Raw genomic sequence first — 17,620 nt, forward strand, 5'->3', positions numbered from 1 at the left:
GAAGGCTGCAAAGGTGAAAGAGGAGAGTATGAGAGGGAAAGGAGGGTAAAGGGTGTAGAGTCAGGTAGACAGAGAGACGGACAGACGGACAAATAGATACAGAGAGAAAGAGGAGAGAGAGAAACTACTAACTTGGTGCTAGAAACTAATCCGGATCGTGCACCAACGATCCTCATCCCCTCATTTCTCTTCAGTTTTTTCTATCCTTTTCTCGTTTTTCTCTCTGACCTCCACAACCTTAGGCATTTTTAGTTAGCCCTGACGATGTGGCCGAAAGTAAACTGAAATATTACACGTAGCTTATCTCTTTTTCCCCTTTTTATCTAGTAAAAACCTTTTGGCACAAAATATATACCCGAAAAATCTAGTAAATCTTTTTTTTTTACTGTTTGTGGTAAAAAATTGTAATAGAGATAATATAGTTTAAAAATGCAAATATACATACGCATGGAACGTATACAGTTTTAAAAAACTTTTTTATCAATACATTATACATAGGAATGAGATCATTCAATTAAAATTTCATCAATTCTATTTATGGATTACTATGAAATAACTTGCACTACTAAACGAATTAAGAGGAGTAATTAGGGCTTTGCACACATGGGAAATTCGCAATATTTTAATGAGTCTAAAATTTTAATTTGACATTTGCAGCCCTATGCATATTAATAAAAGCTGTTGAAAAGCACAATATGGTTGCTTAAAGTTTGGTCTGTGTCATCCTAGTCTTCCCTCTATACGATTTTTATTTGCGTTATACGACTGTTAATATTAGACATCATAGTTATTAATCCTAAATAAATAAATATGCATTATATCATTGTATTTAATAGATCGATAAAAACTAATTAGATAAATTGTTATATCAATCAAGCTCGCTTTGATATATGAAGTTTTTTGTTTATAACGTTCAATTTTTTTGTCAGTTGAATGTTGGACAATTGGAGATTCGAATAACATTAGTAATTGGTGTACAGAGAAGCACGAGTAATCATTATAAATGTTACGAAGAATCGATCAAGAGTGCAAATATCGTTTACAAAAACGCTAAGTAAGTTAAGATTGCTAAAGTGGCAAATGATCTCTCCGTTAGATTAACCATCCATGATAAGTTTCGTGCCTGCAAACTTCCATTTCCGCTACTTGCCTCGTTATAAAGTGACGTCATGGTTGAAGAAACGTAGCGAGATGCAAATAACGAATGGAAAAACTGATAGTAAAAAATACAACAGCCAATTATAAATAATTTCGAGATGCATACACAGGAACAAGAAAGTGCTATAGATAATTCATGGTCAATTTCACAGCAATTTTTAGTATGTAATAATTCGTTTAAATCCTCACATAATATAGATGAAAACTAAGCCATGATAAACTTCGAGGGACTTTCTGCAAAAATTTTGTTAAAGGTAATAATGGATCATTTTAATTTTAATTGTAGGAAAGGTATTTTTGTAAGTAAAATTAAATATTAAAAATTTCATGAATTAGGCCATTATAATGGACAGTAAATCAATTCTTGATCATTTTAATTTCATGTGAAGTTGTTTTTCATTATAGCTATTTTAGCAATAAAAAGACTTATCACAAAACCTTACGATTTTCTTACTTCCTTTATATTCTTGTATGCAACAATTCGACTTAAAACTAGAATGTGCATAATCCCTCAAAGCCAAAAGTTTCTTTGTAACTTATCCAATCTGAATTATCATTTGGATTACCCTATAAAGTTTCTTTAGCACAATTCAAGAATTTCTTTAGAGAGTTTACGAAACTTAGAAAAACTAATTTTACAAATTTTGTACTTTAAAAAAACTCATTTATATTTTATTTAAATTAATTTACTCAAAATATAATCTCATATATTCGTACAATTATACTAAAAAGGTAATTGTAAAAGCAATGGAATTATAAAGATTTTTCAACTGCTCCATTTTTTAATTATAGTTATATTCTCAATTATTATAATCCTTTTTAAATAAATGTTTACTAAATTCCATTAGTACCACAATCATAAAATTTAAACGACGATTATATAATTGTTATAGCCTAATAGGAATTTTTAATTTTATAATAGATTTATTTAAAGATATAATAAATTTTGCTGTTTCGGGTCATCGCTGGCTTTGAAGTTTCAAAGCTACAACTCTTCATGGAAATTTATCTATCAAGTAAAACGCTTGCAATGCCGAAAATAAAATTTACACCCACAAATTTGCAAGCACTCGAGTCACCAGAAGCTCTCTTGACACAGTTAATGCAAAATAACTTGATGTGCATTAGTAACATTACTATTGGAATCGTAAATTTCTTTTATGAGTGATTCTACCAGGCACGGTAAATAAACCTTTTTACTATATCTATATCATCGTACCATTAAAAGCATTTGTGCAACCAATATTTCACCATTGAATTAAAAATGTAATAATTCTATCAGAAACGGAAATACTCTTATTATATTATAATAATATATATATATATATATATATATAGCACTTTAAATTTTAATTAGAACTAAAGAAAAATCTGGTAGAAGAAAAGAGATTATATATAGAAATACTAAGAAGCTAGTTTGGCAGTAAATAAGTAAATATACATAAATGTAAAAAAACTGGATGAGTTATAAAAGAGAAGAAAGCAGAAAAAGTAAAACAGTAAAAACTAACATAGTAAGTTAAAGATAAAACTTTAAAAAGAAGAAATGAGATAAAGAGAAGTAGACACACAAAGTAGAATCTGTCTAGACAAAAATACGTAAGAATGATGTACCCTTCAAGTGGTTGGAAAGCTAGCGACGTTGTAAATTCCCTTCTTTAACTCCGCCACAAGTAACCAATGTGACCGAATTTAAGCTTTCTTTCACTATTTTCAGTCTTTCGACATTCGAGATCTTCAAAAGCTAATTTCGTTACTAAAAAAAGAAGAAAGTACTTTTTCTGACGTAACCTAAAATTTAAAAATCGCTCAATTTCAGCTTCCTAATAGATGCAATATGAAATTTGGATTATGTCAACAAAATAAAAAGTGTATAGAAAAATGAAACGAAAAACATGACTACATTTTTATAAAGTTAAAACAAAACAAAAGTTTTAAAATTAAAATAAAAATAAAATAGCGATGCTTTAAGCTTTGAAAGAGCTGTGTAAATAATAATTGTTAAAAGTGGAAACACGCACGAGCTGATTGTTTTATACAGGATATCAATACACAGCCTTTGATACCTGTATATGTATGGTCTAATTTATAGGAATCAATTTGTACAAATTGAATGAGTAATGCGAATGAATATGAATTAATTAACGAATCGAAGCAATGGAACGAATATACGAGGTCGAAAAGGGAAATGAATTTTCTGAAACGAGCCTGTCTCTTAAGCTTTTTCATTTGATGAATCCAACCCACATTAAGTATCCTATTGCTTACTTTTGGCTTGACTAGCTTTCAGTAACTTGATCAGTCATTGAGCCTTCTTTAATAAGGAATATAAAGAATACATATACCAAAAATAATACTGCTTGCACACGAATCCATTATAAATAATAAACACTACACAAATTAGTTTTAATTATTATAACCTTGTAACGGCAACAAAATAGTAGCCTATGCGTTAATTAATCTAGTTTTTTATTGCTATCTTTATAGTTTAGCTCTTCGCTTTTTTCTTCTGCAATTCAGCTTTTTATTTCCTAACAAAATACAATTAATTGCAAGAAAACTATTCCATATATTATATTGGTCATTTAGAAACAAAAGTAAAGTTCTGGTAAATTAAGCCATTCGGTGAGAGAGGTAGATTCATTGCAATTCTCGGAAAGTGATTTCTTGTGGAAAATCGAAGAAATTAGTTTGCTCATGCATTTTTCTCAGGTGCTCGAAGGCAGAAAGTGCAGAAATTAGCAAGTCGGATTTGGAAAGATCGGGCCATTTTAGTCACGAGGGTAGCACTTTATGGCGAGGAGCTTTAAGAAATGTAGTAGTGGAAAAGAAATAAGAGAAATGTGAAATAGTTCGTAATTTTAGAAAGAAAAAAAAGCAGATTTAATAGAAAAAGTTGTATTAATAAAAAAAACGAGAAGAATATACTACACATATATATTAAAAGATTAATAGCTAAACGCTAAAAAGAAAGGAATGCAATTAAGAAATATTAGAAGAATCGTAGAAAGTAAGAAACACAAAGAAACTTATTGCGAAAGGACGCAGAAATCAGATCGGAAGGTTAAAAGTTTTAAGAAATAAAATAGGGATGAGATAAAAAAAGTTGAAATACTAAAATTTGTACGAAGAAAATAAAGAGAAAGTATGTGTAGAGGTTGGAAGTATTGAACAGTTTAATTAGAGTTCAAAATTAACAATTTTAATCATTAGATAAAAATTAAAGGGATAAAGCAAAAAAATGGAAACTTTTAGAAAATAAAAGGAAGAGAAATGTAAGAAAAGTTGGATGGAATGAAATGTGTGTTGAAAGAAAAAGAGAAAGGTGGAGGAAAGATAAATAAGGAAATCAATACAGTTAAAAATTAAAAGTATTTATCGTTAATTCAGAATGAATGATAAGCGACTAAATATGGAAAGGTCGTAGAGCCAAAAGTGGAATCAAGAAATAAAGAGACGAAGAATGCTGGTCAAGGGTTGATGCAGTAAAATGTATATGATGAAGATAAAAAGAGAGGGGAGGATAAAGGATTTCAATTGGAAATTAGGTGAAAGTCGTAAGACGTAGGGACGTAGGAATAAGAGAAGGGAGTCCTCCAGGAGCTTTTGTTTCTCGGGGAAAGCATCTATGGGTTAGGACTCATTGTCTTCCGACTTCTGCTATCCAACAATGGCGTCCAATTTAATGATCGGGAAAGATCTGAAAGCGCAACGGAAGCTGCTTCCTTCCCGGCTCATTTTGTACCGCATTGTCGGCCGGAAACAATGATCCAACCTTACTCGAGACTCGGGCAAGCCTCTTTGGGCCTTACTTCTGAGCAGCTCAAGCGGCAAAATTCACAATTTACGCAATCCTTCTACAGGAAATCGCTGGAAAAGCCCCCGAATGAAAACCTGTGTGTGTGTGTGTGTTTGTGATGTGTCACCTATTTTCACGCTAAATTATTGTTTCGTCGGATTGACGTACCTTATAAATAAATGTATATGTTTATTTTTACTGTAGTGTTTCTTTCTTAAGTTTGACCTAGAAGAATCCCTTTGCCCTTTATTCAAGATAGGGCAACAACTCGAACGAGAAAATTCAGAAACTACAGAGTATACATCCTCTTTCTGTTTTCATATCCTCGTGAGGAAAAGCTCGAGGTTATTAATTATAAACTTATATATTTTATTTCAAATATTATTTTACTATAACTTTTCGACGTATTAATATGTAGTCTTTCTAAATTACTTTGGTTAGTTAAATTTTCCAGAAAGTCATCAATTTACGTCATCCTTATGGATGTTGTTTGTGTATATATATAATTAGTTAAGTCGCATGTTACACATTAAAAGTAAGCAATTACCTTTTGTTCATAATGAGAGACGGTGTTTATCCTTTATTAAGAAATGACGATTTCTGGTAATTAGGAATTAATTAAATCATCATTCAGTAATAAAAAAATTTAACTGTTATTGCACAACATAAATTCATATTCCGATGCACGCCTTTTTTTACGTAACAATAAACTTTTTTTTCCCAGAGTTCTATTAATCCTGTGAATTACATTTTCTTCACAACAGTTATTGCATTGAGATCATCATATTGAAGACTTCTTGAAAAATTGATAATCCGACTAATATTTTGTTTGCTTTATTTTCTTAAGTATTTTACATAGATATTTGGAATAATCAAAGTTTTCATTAAATTCTTCGTGTTGAGCAAAAAAAGTTTCGAAAGGAATAAGCCTCTGAAAAAACGTGATTAGCTGCTAAGTTAAATCTATTGCGAAAATACTAATGTAAACAAATGTAAACCGTTATGCAACTACTATGTGGCTAATTCGAGTGCATCTAGCTTTTTAAGCAGCATGCTAAACGCACGTATACCGTGATAAACTCTTCTGTTCTCTGCGGGTCATTATCGCTGGAGTAACTTGGTTGGTGTTTTAAGCGAAGATTGCTTGAATGAACTAAATAAACAAGTGTGATTAGTTATTAAGTTATAGGATATAAGAGAAACTAATCAATCTATATGTTTAAATTTCTCAAACATGATTTTTCTAAAATATTTTTAACCCCTCGCATTTATATAATAAATACCGGGAGACAAAAAAGACAGGAATAAATTAGGTAGACTGATCTGATCAAATTTCATTTAACAAAGAAATTTAATGATAAAAAATCACTGAAAGCTAAGCTGGTAAAAGTTGACGACAGCACGTGGAGAGGGATCTCGTGGCAATGTCAATTTTAAAAAATAGGTCATATGGAAAATAATTCAGGTGTTGGTGCAGTCAAAGTAAATAAAACACGTGTATATAAAGTGAGTTTCACCTTTTTGGCATGACAGATGAGGCGATTTCCTGTTTGAAGATTAAAGGACCAATTGAGTATAAGGAACAGCCGGTACGACGACCAATCTCAACTTCCCTTAACCCTCTCCCATGATTTTCAATCACGCTGCATTAGGACCTTTCTACTTTGCTTCCACTCATTCACTTATCACTTCACATTAGTCAACGGTCGTCTAATTATTCTCCATCTTTTTTCACTGATAACAACAAACCAACAAATTTTCAATGATTTTTATTGTAATTTTTAGGTTCTTACACATTCATCTACTATCACTATCCTTTGAAATCAATGTCAGGTTTATCAAGTTATTTTCTGTATTTATTTTGATCAATTAGTTATATTGTTCTATTATTATTTTATTATCAGTTGTAACGAACATTCTTGCTCTTTATTTATTATATTCACTCTTTTAAGTTTATTACATTTTAATGTTCAATTTGATCTCTCCTAGAGTTGCAAAACTGCATAAAGTTGTTTGCTTCTTTATCTGAAATTCACTGTGCAAAGCTAAAGCAGCTTAAGATTATTTTCAAGCATTGTAAGTCCTTGCATTATTCGTTTCTTTATCTTAGATTCACTGCGTAAAGTAAACTGGTACGAGAGTTATCTTCGCTTAAACCGTTCCTTCGTTTATGTTGCTACAACCGAAGCTTTAGAATAACTGGATCATAAAATTTGCATAAACCAGGGACCAATTAGCTTCCTAGCAAATTCAGATCATTATTCCCTAGATCTGATTAATAAGAAAGCCAAGTACATTTGGTCGAATTCACATTTTTAATGAAAATTTTCGTCCTGTTAGCCAATAATAAAAATTCGACTTATTTTTACAAACCAACCTTCAATATACAAACATCGACGACTCTATAAATATAAATATCCTACTCTATACTATATCCAATTTTAGAAACAATACTTATAAACTGATTTCAAGCTAATCGAATCACTCGATTGTTTATAATTTTAAATATTTTCGCAATGATGGATAATGATCTATACGATCCATGTCCATGGATATCGTTTCGTTCTACAGATACGAGAACTGGATCACTGCCACTTTTCTCTCGAAATAAACATAGAACTACAAATAAGAATGAAAAGTTCTCCAAGTCGGTTGATTTGCTGCATCGATTTTGGGAAATTTTGAAAGCTTCGTTAAATTCGCACTCATCACTGTATGGTTGGAAGGGGTGAAAAACGAGAGGGAGAGTATAGAAGGGCAGAGGGGGGGGGGGGATGGAGAGATGGTAGGAGTAGCAAGAGAGAAGAAATGGGTGAATGGTGGTGGGAGGGGGAGAAAAGTTAGCACCCCAGTAGTGAGGGAAGGAGGGGGGATTGGGATTAAATAGAAAAAGGAGAAATGCAAGAGAAAGTGGAAGAGGAAGGTAAGCTGCGCGAGCAAACGTGAGGCAAAAGCGAATGTGCGGAGCAGCGAGGATTCGTTGGATCCGTTCACAACGACGGCCGGCGTCGGACTGCCATCGGCCGGCGCTGTCAACGGATCTTATCGACGGTGGGACACAACGTTGGATTTCAAACTCTACGGCTCCACGCTACTCGCTTCTCCCTGCTAAATCTCGCAAACCGCCCAAACTGACGGCCAGCTCGCACGCGATCCCAATTTCCCTGCGATCTCCTTCATATACGATCCAACTTTGTGCAAAATTATTCCCACCCGTTTATAACTCTTCAATTATACGTTGCTATTATATTTACTCACATTCCTCTAATGATTTTATATAATAAAGTATTAAGGCTCATTTCTACACTTTATTAATATTTTGTCGAATAACTTTCTTACAATTACTGTTATTCCTATATTTTAACATGCTTTGTTAACTTTGTAATTTATCTTTGGCTATTTTAATTCGACCTTAGTACATCAGAATATCTTCTGTTATTTATACGTTACGAGATAATTAAACGTGATTGTATATTTTTTATTAATACATCTTGATTATTTTGTAAAAACAAATTGTTCATTAGTGATGCCCTCTTTACTGCATATAATTCAATGAAATTATTCAGTTTTGTTTATTGTGTAACTACATGTAATTACTCTTGCCAAAGATAAGATAAACTAGTCTCGATTCCTTCACCTCGTTGTAATGACTAATCAAATTTCACTTTTAAGATTATAGCTTGCATATTTTCAGTCAACGAACTAATACTAGCCCCTATATTACTTGTATGTATATAATTATTCTTTACTGATAATAATATATACCAAGTATCAATGGATCGCATCCCAGTGCTTTAGAGTATAAATCGTTTTATATATGGAATATGTGTATAAATCCATTTTTTATTAATTTTATGAATAACAATCTCTAGAAATAAAGAAATCTATTCTTAAGAAACCTATAATTAACTCACATTGATTTTCATCAAAGAGAACTTATAATGCTTTCTCAAAAATTAAAAGGTTTATAAATACAGTATTCCAATATTTTTGCTCGTTATTAAGCCTATCAATGTTTATGTCATTTAATTTATGTATTATGTATATAAAGCTCTAATTTATCACGTAATGCTAAAACTACGATTTTATTTACTTTCTACATATACATATTTCTCATTCACCTTGGAAACAGTCATTAAGAGAATTTCCATTATTTCTGTATTTCTGTCGTATGGAGTCTCGCGAAGGAGATATTTCAGCACGGATTAATTCATTATTATAATTGCTTCTGCGGTGCAGATACTTTCGAAGAGTTTGCAAAAATTTTAACGAGCTCTTTTTACTGTCGGTCGCGAAACAGGAGCTTTGTAGATTTAACAAACGGAGGATTTGTTTTTGCATTCATCGAGACTCCACGTTATAGTAAAATGGCCATGAACCGGAAACGATACTGCGACTTCCGGTTTTTGTGAACGGGGATTGTCACGCGATAAAAATAACAAGTGATAAAAGAGATATGAACGAGGGCAAAAAACCTCGCATATGTATATGTGCCAACAAATATTAACTATATATCGTAGTATAAATTATTTATCGTATTTCCTATATATATATTTATTTTTATAATAAAATGTTTCATCTTGTATTAAAAAGTAAATAATTCCTATTATATAAATAAACCATTTTAACACACTCATCATTTAAAATATCTGTAATTAAAAGATATAGCTGAAAAAGCGAAACTTGAAGTTTCTTTCAAGTAGTTTTGGAGAAGTTTAACGGGCCGATTGCAGCAATGAGTTTCCGAGTTGAAGGAGCTTTTCTCGTAAAATATCAAAGTGAAATAATCAGGATAGTATAGCTTTAATGATTATTATCAAGAGCAGATGGCACCGTTCTGCAGCCACAAGTCGTGAATTTGGGTAATATCTAATTGGGGCAGAAGGGGGTCGAGGGTTGTAAAGCTTAGAAAGGCCGAGTTTCCGGTGTGTCGAAAGAGGCCAATAGCCGAGATTTTAATTGGCAAAGTTATTATCTGGGTGGATTCGTGTTTAATGAGGAAGTATCGTAGGTTTTGGCGCGACATATTTTAAGGCTAGCGGGGGAAGTGAAGCCCTCCTAAGGAAATTCAGCTATGTTAATGCGCAACTGAAGGAGCTTCAACCAACACACATGCCAACCAAGTACAATATTGCGCATAATGCGTGTGCATTATGCTCTATCATATCCCTGGCATGGCCGACCTTTAGCATCCCTATACCACCTTATTTACATCCAAAACCTACTATCTCTGCAAGAAAATTCATGCATGGCTCTGTCACTAAAAAATATAACTGTACTCTCCTCAGCACTGAATTGATGTCTTCCGCATTACTTTCCTTTGAAAAGTACACAAGAACGAATGGAAACCTTAAATCATTCCCCGAAATTCCATTCCAGAGGGTGATAAGCTCGCGTCTGACACTCTACGTATTTTTCCACTTTATAAGCACATTTCCCCCTTATAATACAATTGTTCGTGTATTATTCCGCATCGGCCAATAAAGCCGAATAAATCAGCCAGATCTGCCAGATATTATATTGCTCGATTATCGAATTACCTTGTCCAATGACGTCAGTATTTTTTTACGCGAGTGGCTATAATAGCGCATAGTTCGTATTTCAATTGGTAATTGAACGTATAAATTAAGATGATTATTATGCATTTTAATGAAGTTTCCGCGATTCGGCGAAGCTGTTGATGAAATGCTCCAGTAAATTTACATTGTATTACACCGAGTTAAGTAGTGTTACCAAGAGTTTCAGGGAGTTTGAAGGAGTTCTTATGAATAAATTTACTAAACGTAAATCCAGTTCGGAAAAGGTGCGCAAAGGAAAGTAGGAAAAGGATGGGGGCGAAAGCGGTTAAACGATTTCTGGTATAGCCAGGCGTCGCGGATACTTGCTAGACGGGATTTGGGAAGGCAACTTTGATCGAATCCCCAGCCAGATGTTTGTTCGTGGCTCAGTCGGAAAAAGAAAAAAAAATCGCTCACAACCCACCTTCATGTACGCACCGAGTCACGCCTTGACTGTGAAAATTCGATTTGCTCGGCTAGGGAGAATTTAAAAAAAGGGAGGAAGAAAAATGCTCACGGTCAGATATGCCGGATATGAATTTGAGCGGAAGCTTTTTTAAAAGTCATTTTCATTTAAAGCTCCGACTATATACCGGTAAATTCCCAAGGATGAATGTTGTGGGTTAAAAGCAGCAATGGAAACGTGCACTATATTATACATATATTAAATTAACTCGAATTTTGAAGAAACATTTCCACTGCATGCAGAAATTCCCAAATAATAGCGATTTCACTAATGAATAACTGCAGCGATATTAATATATAGTAATCATATATGGAAAAATATTGTTGAAAAAGCTTAACAAGAACAAATTGATATGACGAAAATACTTTTGAAAAGGAACTTTAGTTAAGCGTGAATGGGAGATTTTTAATTAAAGATACCGCAGTTTCGATGAGCGAGAAGAACGGTATCGATGATGACGCTGTTGAGATTTCGATTTGATTTCGCGTTGAGAAAGGATCGGGGGACACGCCACAATGGGGAAGCTGGTAAGGCAAGATTTGACGTTTCTCCATGCCAGTGAGCCATAAATCTGACCAGGCACAGAGAGTTACGCGTGTTTGCCATAGCCTAAATTGCATCGATGCATTCGGGGCATGACCTTAAGTTTCACACACAATTCTCTCTCTGTTTCACACACACATACGTACACACAGTCGCTACTCTACTCTATACTCTCTTGTTATACAGAAAGGTATACCACTTTAAATCTCTCCCAAAGCATTGAGGTAACAAAAGGTTTGTGTTTTTAACTATTAAAAATATCAATTCTTTGTACATGAAATTTTTTAATCTCCTCCCTGTTTGCATTATATACGAAAGATAGGTCCTGATCAAAATATTAATATCTGTTATATAGTTACGGAGATAAGTGAATTTTTGTATAACCTTACTCTCTTGTACGACTTAAACGCTGCACTCTATATATTTAATAATTTGCTTATGTGTGTGTGTGTGTGTGTGTGTATTAAACTATCTGTCTATTATTTATCCATCCCTATATCCCTATCTGCCCCTAACTCCCTCTCTTTATCTCCTTTTCTCTGATCCTGTCAGATAAACGCCAACCCTGTAACGAGCTGGACTCTCGCGAAAAGTCCATTCTTGAATGACCTACTTGAAATTTGAACACCGGAGATAAAATCACTTGGACGCCAACCACAGTTTGTAACCTCTTTTTATCTTTATGGCTTCTCTCTCTTATACACACACACACAAATGCACATTTACTCACTCACTCACTCGCTCGCTTTCTCTATTTCTCTTCGTCTCTCGTCTTTCGAGTGTACTCGTTATTTGCAGCTATTGAATTAAAATAATCCCAAGATTAAAACATTGAAAAAATCACGTAAAATAACTTATATCTATAACAATTACAACCAATATTTCTATAATAGTAGACAAAGTAAATATATTATTATATCAGCTGGACCGGAAAATAATTTCGTTTGTGTTCTCTCAATATTATTTTAAAAAACAACATTACTTTCCGGTCCACTTAACATGACAAATATTTTCAAGTATACTGAAATGAAAAAAAAAAAGTAGCTGCAAGCTTAGTTCCAGAAACTTCTTGGCTTCAACTTTATCGAAGAGTTAAAAGCTTTTGCCATTAAAATGATACTTTCAGTCTTCCTAATATATTTACATTTCTTCCCACTTGCTTGCTCTATAAAAAAAAAATAGTAGTCCCTTTGAGAAAGAGAGAGAATTAAAAAATTATATATGCTTTGATAAAAAGAGTGAAAGCATTGAAAATACGATGCAAGGGTATCGCACAAATATTTTCGGCACACGCACACACACACGTACTACCAAGTAATATATTTTTATTTTCTTTGATCCTTCGCTTCTGGAGAACCGGTGCCTCGAAACTGCGCATACAGTCTGCACACGATCGTAGAACGTGTTTCTTTTGCACGTTCATGAAAAGAGCTGGATTTTAGAGAAACGTGTAAAATAATCACAACGCCAATTTCGAACAATATTTCACGCAATGTAAAACCAAGTCGACCATGTAACCTTTACAGATCCAGGACGGACCGCTCGTAAATTGTGAGAAATTTCGAGACTTTACACCATGTGTGACGCCATACCCTCTTATTTTATTACAAACGAACAGCACATAATTCTGAACGGTCTCAATGTTTTTGTTTTTCTCTCAACCTCGTGGTAGAAGCGCATAATTTTATTTCGTAATCTATTGATTTTAGATGTAGGAAAAATTCGTTTTGTCGACAATTTTTTGTATGCAAAGGGTGATCATCCAATTCTATCTTATTGCATCGAATGAAGATTGGGGATGACGACGTGATTTGAAGTAACGGAGGATAAAATATCACGTAAACTTTTGTGGAGGAAACGGAATAATGGTTTTGTTTGAAAATAAATTTCTGTTCTTGGGAGGGGGTGGAGAATCTTCGGAAATGTTCCAAATGTCTGAGCGTGTGACGATTTGATGTTTGCCAAGCAAATATAGGAGTCCTAACTAGATAGTTACTCCAGAACATCGTTCCTAAGCTACTATTCAGCTGGTATACTTGAATAGCTGCAAAGACCCTCCGGTAATCTGAAAGTCTTATGTATACATAATTTCCTTCACAATTTATTCTCACGATTATTATAAAAGCCTATTTGAATTGTGAAAAATAATTGATTATGACTTTAGTCAATTCATAGACGGTTCAATATTTTGTTCTAAAATCTCTTTAAAAAAAAAATGAAATATTATTGCAAAATACTATTTGCAAATATAAATTACTCCCTATAGTTGTGCTTGTTATTATTCTTCTCAAGCTTTTGGGATTTATGATTGTCTCTGTGAAAAAAGAAATGAATTGCTTCGTAAATGTTCCATTCAGTCTGTTGCTTTGTAATTAGTTCGATCTGACAAATGGTTTCTAAAAAAATTGACAACAGTTTTTACAAAGCTTTGTAAGTAGATTGGAAGGCTGATATGAAACGTAGAAAAGAAAATTGTAATATGCAATTCCACCATTAGTCCTACCCATGTAAACCGAACATTTACGAGTATTTGCGTTTCCATCCAAACCGAATGTGCAGCCGAATCAACACACTTCCAGTTTCTGGAAATTGCAGGGCAACGCGTTCGATAATTGAAGCTGGTATTACCTCGCCAACTTGACTCTTCGATTAAAACTTCCATTAAATAAAGAAAAAGAAGGAAACCCCTATTTGCCCTCTTGTCCTTCTCTAAAATTAATTTAATTCGTTTCATTTTAAATTCAAGAGAGGATCAAATTGGGTAACTAACATTTAAATGATGAAAAATTACAATGACCTTGTAAAACAAAAATTTCAAAGTGTATTTCGAAGAGTTTGTAATAAAAAAACTCCTAAATTTTATGAATGAATATAATTTCTTTTGTTAAAGTAAACACAATTCAAAAATGCTGTATTAAATGCAAATGTATAAATACAGTTTTCTCTCGAGAGGAAGATAAGCAATACCTCAACAGGAGCTTTAGGGCTGCCAAAACAAAATCTTATATGTAAAAAGAGAACAGTTCAAATAAGAAAGGAAAATAAAGAAAATATTCATTAAAATAAACACGTTTGTTTAAACAAAATTAATAAAGAGACTATTTTCTCTTTATAAGAAAGTTATAACAAACCCTAACAGCATTACGTTTTCAACATCCCTTTGATTTGTATTATACCATTTTGGTTTATGCCACGTGAAATTAGTTGTATGAAATTGCATCCAGTATTGAGTTTGACCTTAGCCATAACTATTAGGAGTTGGCCCATTTTGTCTTTTACGAAGAAACATAGTTTCATTTCTCTTATATCGCCTTGTCGGTTATATTTTATCCTTTTATTTCTCAATACCCCTCTGTCTATCCATTATTCTTTTACCTTGTCCTTCTCTTTCTCCGTCTCATTTGACAAAGACCTTTTACCTCCTATTCTTTTATTTTTCTCTTAAATGCTCCTAAACCACCTTTGGCAACACGTGCTTTCAATCAATCGAGCCAAATAATCAATGGTAAAGCCAATTACATTCAGAAAGCTATACACCAATCGCCTGAAAGAAAATTAGAACTAATTACAAAGTTCCAAGTGTTGTTGTCATTTATCATTAAGTCTTTAAATTCAATGAAAAATACAGAAAAAATCGATTACTTTTAATTGCAACATGTTTGTGTCAGTAATATTTCTTACTAGACTTCCATGAAACAGTGCTGACGAGCTTTTCTCGTGATATGTACATTGTTTATTTAAAAGATAAATTTTGGTATATTTTTAGTCGAACCATTGATAGAAATAGGGGCAAATATGAAAATATTTGGAGTTATTTAGTGAGCATTGATGAGATCTTTGACAAAGGCAAATGGAGGGGTAATATGAAATTTTATGGGTTTTTCTTTCGTGAAAATGTGAAAAGTTGGTCGGTGGGATGGGAGAAAAGTGATGGAAAACGGAAGGATAAGCTATCTGAAGTGTGATTACCTCCCAGTTATAAGGGAATCCTGGACCAGATGGCGCAATATCCTGTTTACTCGTATCCTGAACTATCTCTCTCTCCTGATTTCCACGTATATGTATACAGCTCTTACATCTTCCATCTTGTGTTTACATTCATACTCATATTCTTACATTGAAATTATCTTCCTTCCACGCATCACATATGTCTCTAAATATTCCCATGTCACATCTAGTGATATTTATACACTTCTCCCATCTCTAAACATCAATTTCAAAATGATATTAATTTTTATTCCTTTTCGAAAATTGAAATTTCAAATTATTTTCATAGCAAGAATTGTCAAACACACATACATATTTTCTTCTTTAACGAATAAACACTTGTTAAAATTGGTTGCTATTTAGTAAGTATTTAATAAAGAACATAAATATTATTCGATTCATTTCAATAATTTTAGTCTAATTATGTACAGCATTTACTAATGTGAAATGAATGAAGATTTGTTCGAATAATTAAAAATTGGTTTTCTAAATTAGGCTTGGTGAAATTCAGGTTAAGCTCTCATGTAGCATCGTGCAAATTTCTAAACTTTAACAGCCACTGAAAGTTTGACTCGTGTTAGAAGTGCTTTTACGTATCTAATTATAACATGTTCTAATACTTTGACACTTAACTAGCAAAGGGTATTCAATTTATTCCTGCAATATTTTACTATCAGTACCGGTATTAACGTAATGTCTTAATTTTCTACATTATTATAATAGCACAGACTATTTTTACTGTTCGTTAAGTAATATATCAAATTTATACAGTGCATTCGTGCATATGTAATAAATGAATTTGATATAATGAAATATATCAATTTTCTACTCTGATATAATAAATTACACGAAATAATTTAATTTATTTTAAAGTTTATTTAAAATTGCTACAATTTTTTTTTCATTTTTCGTAAGTTTTTTATAATTTCTTAAACTACACTTTTTGGATAAAACTCTTAAGTTTAGTACTATCGAAATATTATGTAGTAAGAGAAATACTTAAATTAATTTCATGTTTATTCTCTTGAGTCTTTCATTCGAACGCAACTTTGCTTTTCAATCAGTCAAACTTAAAGGCCCGGGCGATCAGTTGAAGTTAACTTTAAATCAGAGCCTCTCTTCAAAGTTCTATTTATAAGTTTGTCACTTTAAAACTTACATAATTAGTATTCCTCCTAGGTTGTAGTTTCTTAAATCCTCCTCACAATAGATTCTGACATTTGCTGCATTTGTGTATTTATTTAAAACGTCATACAGTATATCAAAAGTTAGATCCATTTGGTCGAAAGGTCAAAATGAAAATCATAGATCGAAAAGTGTTACTTGCTAATTTGAGATTTTTAATGGTATTTGAATCATACCGAAAAATGTTTTTTAATTTCTGTTTAGAAATGTAAGACTTGGTTCAGGTATCAGTCAAATTCAGAGGTCAGATCGATGGTCTCAGTTTCATTTGGCATAAGTTTCGCTCGTGGTAAATCTAATTATAGCGCGGTTGTCTGTCACTTTGTGGTGCTTAAACCGGGTAATTTTTAAGCTTCGAGGTGGTCCCTCGAAAGAATCAGAAGCCGATTTTCGTCCCGTGTTTCGTCCAAATGTGCAAATATTTTTTGACACAATTCAATGATCCACGTTATTGCACATATATTTTAGTAAATTTATACTTTGCTTTGTAGAAGCCATCATTATATAATTAAGTTTGTAATAAAGCGGGCTGATTATATTTTTTCAAATAAAAGGACTTGTACGTGTATTATTATATCTATCGGAATGCTATTCGTACGTTTGCTCTGAAAAACAAAAATAATATTTTCTTCATCGATTCTACGTCTTGCTCTTTTCACCTAAATTCCCTGGGCTGAATCTCACCATGAATAAACAATTTTCAAATGTACAACTCAATATAACGTTTCAAGAAGCTTTTTATATCCTGGACGAAAAAATGAAAATCATATTTCTCAATTTAAATGCTTACATTATTTAATGATGGTAAAAGTTGTAATGTATTCACGATCGCTCAAAATCACCAAAATAATAATTTCCTGGCAGATATACGCCTTTACAATTCTTCGCCACAATTGCCTCTCGTTGAACTTTTATAGTGAGTCG

General features: G+C 32.7%; 1 protein-coding gene across 11 annotated transcripts in view; it reads right to left on the minus strand.

Moving 5' to 3' along the window:
* Oamb (Octopamine receptor in mushroom bodies) overlaps nucleotides 1-7,942 on the minus strand; it is a 110,477-nt gene extending 102,535 nt beyond the window's left edge. For 10 of the 11 annotated variants that reach the window (XM_066731299.1, XM_066731298.1, XM_066731306.1 and 7 more), the window contains exon 1: nucleotides 6,475-7,942. The gene's annotated coding sequence lies outside the window, so the exon portion shown is untranslated. The remainder of the gene's footprint in view (nucleotides 1-6,474) is intronic. The other variant, XM_066731294.1, reaches the window with a different exon arrangement.
* Between the last annotated feature and the right edge of the window lie 9,678 nt (nucleotides 7,943-17,620).

This window comes from Prorops nasuta, unplaced genomic scaffold, assembly GCF_024137725.1.
Source record: "Prorops nasuta isolate Cenicafe-Biocafe unplaced genomic scaffold, Cenicafe_Pnas_1.2 PNAS00008, whole genome shotgun sequence".
Classification (NCBI taxonomy): domain Eukaryota; kingdom Metazoa; phylum Arthropoda; class Insecta; order Hymenoptera; family Bethylidae; genus Prorops; species Prorops nasuta.